General features: G+C 32.4%; 1 pseudogene; it reads left to right on the top strand.

Annotated features, from left to right (window-relative positions):
* The first annotated feature begins 1,956 nt into the window (after positions 1 to 1,956).
* LOC114181738 (receptor-like protein EIX2) lies at positions 1,957 to 4,357 on the top strand (annotated as a pseudogene).

The following is a 4,357-nucleotide window of genomic DNA, read 5'->3' as shown; positions in this document are numbered from 1 at the left end:
ACCCTAACAGCTTTAGGACCTTTGCACCCTATGGGTTAGCCTTTAGGCCCAACAGATTAAGGCCAACCCTTAAACATTAAGGCAGAAAATTAAAACTCGCCTTACACTTATAATATTTTAAATAATTATATTCTATTTAGCAATTAAATACAAGAATTTATTCAATTTATAATTAAATTTAATAATTTATAATTGTATTTAAAAAATAATAAATTCAAAGGTCAATTTTAGAAAAGATATTAATATAATTTGTGTAAAAGATATTAAATTTAGTGTCAATTTGAAAGAGACAAAATTGATTTATTTTAACAAAAATTGGGACTAAATTGAACAAAAATAACGAATATAGGGACTAAATTGAACAAAAAAAATAATACTACCACAAACTGATACGTGGCACTAGCATTGACACGTGGCACGAATGTGACTTGACACGTGGACCATTTTTTTGAAATTTAAAAAGTTTAAAAAAAAAGTTTAAAAAATTTAAAAAAAAAAAGAAAAAAAAATAAAAAAGAAAATCAAAAAAACTAGGAGCTGACACGTGGCATGTACTGTTCAAAAACGTTAACTATTTAAACACCGTTAGTGAAAAGGACCAAATTGACCACAATTTGACAAAAATGAGGACCTAATTGAACATAGGGTTAAATATGTTTTTGGTCCCTCAAGTTTCAGCGAAATTTGGAATTAGTCCCTCATCAAAACTTTTGACCAATTTAGTCCTTCATCTTTCAAAATACGTGAATTTAGTCCTTTTAACCAAATTTTGTTAAGTTTATCTGACGTTTCGAGCGCATTTCATGATAGTATTTAAGTTAACATTGAAGCAAAAATGTGTCAAACAGTATAAATAATTTAAATACTATCATGAAATGCGCTTGAAATGTCAGATAAACTTAACAAAATTTGGTTAAAAGGACTAAATTCACGCATTTTGGAAGATGAAGGACTAAATTGGTCAAAAGTTTTGATGAGGGACTAAACCCAAATTTCGCTCAAACTTGAGGGACCAAAAACATATTTAACCCTTGAACATAAAACGAAAATAGAGACCAAATTGAATAAAATCAACAAAAATAGGGACCAAATGTATATTTAAACCTACATGAAACTATTTAGATAGAATCATGTTCACATAAAATAGTATAAACATAATAAAAATCATATGAAACTGAATCTCAACGATTGACAAAAATTATAATATTAGATTTTCTTATCTTTTAATGACTTGTGTAATTCACTTTTATTAATTAAGTTTTGGAAGTTATCTTAATTTGTTTTTCAACATTACACTCAAAAATCATACCTAAAACTTAGTTCAAACATTACACTAGAAAATTACCTAAAACTTAAGTCTCATAATCTGTATATAAATATATATATATATATATATATATATATATATATATATATTCTTTTTTATTTTAGGTACATAAAAGACTGAAATAAATTTTGAAGTTAAGATACAGATTCCTAGGTAGTTTGTATTAGCTTTTAAACAGGATAAAAATAAAATTGATAGAGCTAATATAATTTTTTATATCATTTATACACTAAAAAGACTTTAAAAATAGAATAGAAATATATACGCAAATATAAAAATTCATATTTAAATGGTTCAAATATAAAAAGTAATGAAAGAACAGGAAAACAATAACTATGGTAAAAAATTTGGTTGATATTAATAACACTTAAGCAAAAGTAATTAATATAGCAAAATTGTAAAATATGAAATAGAAATAATAATTGTTTAGCTCTGGAAAAGTTGTAAGGGTGTTGCTAAATAGTTTTTGTAATTTTGCAAGGATAGAACTCTTTTTGGCAAGTATGAATTCAAGAAAAGAATGGCAGCCGCAGTAGTTTTGAGTTTGGTGATTTATGAACAGTGGATGCATTGAATGTTATATATATTTTGGCAATTGACAGAGCTTAAGTCATCAATACCAATCCAGTTTGAATACTCAGTACTGCATTTTATTCGTCACTTTTCCTTTCTCATGATAACACCCACAGCGATGTCAATGAAGAATCCAGTTCGATTAGGATTCATGATGTTTATGGTGTGTGTGGTGTCGCAGGTTGTTCACGGTGAACAGAAAATCAGATGCATTCCAGAGGAGAGAGAAGCACTCCTCCAATTCAGGGCTGCAATCGTAGATGAGTACGGCATGCTCTCTTCGTGGACCACTCCTCACTGCTGCCAATGGGAGGGGATTCGCTGCACCAATCTCACCGATCATATTCTAAGCCTCCACCTTCCCGCCGAGTTTCATGTTGAATTCGGAGAATATGTCTATGATAAATATATGAGCGGAGAGATCCACAAGTCGTTGATGGAGTTGCCACAATTACAATATTTGAACCTCAGTTCTAATTTATTTGAAGACAGTCACATCCCAGAGTTTCTTGGTTCTCTCAAAAACTTGAAATACCTTGATCTCTCTTCATGTTCTTTTGGCGGAGAAATTCCAAGTCAGTTTGGCTCTCTTTCCCGTTTGAAATATTTAAATCTTGGTGAAAATAGTCTGAAGGGTTCAATTCCTCACCAGCTTGGAAATCTCTCCCGGTTACAGTATCTTGATCTTTCCTCCAATAATTTTGAAGGAAATATAGCATCTCAACTTGGAAATCTCTCCCAATTGCATGAGCTCTATCTTGGAGGATATGGGATTAACTTCGCCCATGAAGGTAAGTGGCTCTCAAATCTCTTTTCTTTAACCCATCTTTACTTGAGCTCTGTATCAAATCCTAATCCTTCTCATAGTTGGTTGCAAGAGATTGCGAAGCTACCTGAACTAAGAGAATTAAGTTTAGTTGATTGTAGCCTTTCCGATTATTTCATTCTCTCATCCACACCTTCAATGTTCAATTTCTCTACTTCCCTCTCTGTTCTTGATCTCTCTATGAACACCTTCACGTCAACAATGGTATTTCAGTGGGTGTCAAACATCACTTCCAACCTTATTGAACTTGATCTTAGTGATAACCACTTGGAGGGTTCCATATCAAGTGATTTTGTCATGGTCATGAATTCGCTTAGGCACCTTGACCTCTCCTATAATTCTTTCAAGGACAAGGATTTGAAATCCTTCATGAATTCATGCACCTTACATTCTTTAAGCATGGCTGCAAACAATTTGACTGAAGACCTCTCATCCATTCTCAGTAATTTGTCCAGTGGTTGCGTTAGGCACTCACTACAAGAATTTGATTTGTCATTAAATCAAATTACAGGCAATTTGCTTATGCTTTCAGGGTTTTCATCTCTAAAAGCATTGTTTCTCGATGAAAATGATTTAAGTGGAGAGATACCTCAAGACATCATGTTACCGCCTAACTTGGAGTCTCTCTCAATTATGGGAAACTCTTTTGAAGGTGGAATCCCAAAATCATTTGGGAATGCATGTGCTTTGCGCTCATTGGATATATCTTCTAATAGCTTGAGTAAAGAGTTTTCAATGATAATTAATAACTTATCTGGATGTGCTAGAAACTCATTACAAGAGTTGATTCTGAGAGCAAATAAGATCAATGGTACCCTTCCTGACCTTTCAATTTTTTTAGCTCTAAAAAAATTGGATCTTAGTGCAAATCAATTAAGTGGAAAGATATCTGAAGGTAGCAAATTGCCGTCTTCGTTGGAGTATTTGTCTACCCCATCCAATAAATTTGAAGGTGGAATTCCAAAATCATTTGGAAATGCATGTGCTTTACGTTTACTGGATATGTCAAATAATAGCTTGAGTGAAGAGTTTCCAAAGATAATCCATCATTTGTCAGGATGTGCTAGATATTCATTGGAAGAATTAAATCTAAACATGAATCAAATTACTGGCACACTGCCTGACTTCTCCATATTCACATCTTTAAAAAGATTAGATGTTGGTGAAAATATGCTAAATGGATGGATTCCTAGAAATATTCAACTTCCACCTCAGTTAGAGATAATCGACATTCATTCAAATTATTTAGAAGGTGTGCTCACTGATTACCATTTTGCTAATGTGTCTAAGTTACAGGAATTGCATTTATCTGACAATTCATTGGCCTTGGTATTTACCCAAAATTGGGTCCCACCTTTTCAGCTGTTCCGGATAGAATTAAGATCTTGCAAGCTAGGTCCAACATTTCCCAAATGGCTCAAGACACAAAATAACTTTTATTATATAGACATTTCAAATGCTTCAATATCAGATGTTGTTCCAGAATGGTTTTGGGCTAATTTACAATTACAAGAAAGGATGAAAGTGGATATTTCATGCAACAATTTACGAGGTATAATTCCAAATTTTCCACCGAAGAATCTTTTACAAGATGTGTCACTTGGATCAAATCAATTCGACGGTCCTATTCC

The sequence above is a fragment of the Vigna unguiculata genome, chromosome 4 (assembly GCF_037176805.1).
Source record: "Vigna unguiculata cultivar grain cowpea cultivar isolate G323 ecotype 2 chromosome 4, ASM3717680v1, whole genome shotgun sequence".
In the NCBI taxonomy this organism is placed as follows: Eukaryota; Viridiplantae; Streptophyta; class Magnoliopsida; order Fabales; family Fabaceae; genus Vigna; species Vigna unguiculata.
Note: the sequence above shows the minus strand (reverse complement) of the source record. Positions and strands in the feature narration are given on the sequence as shown.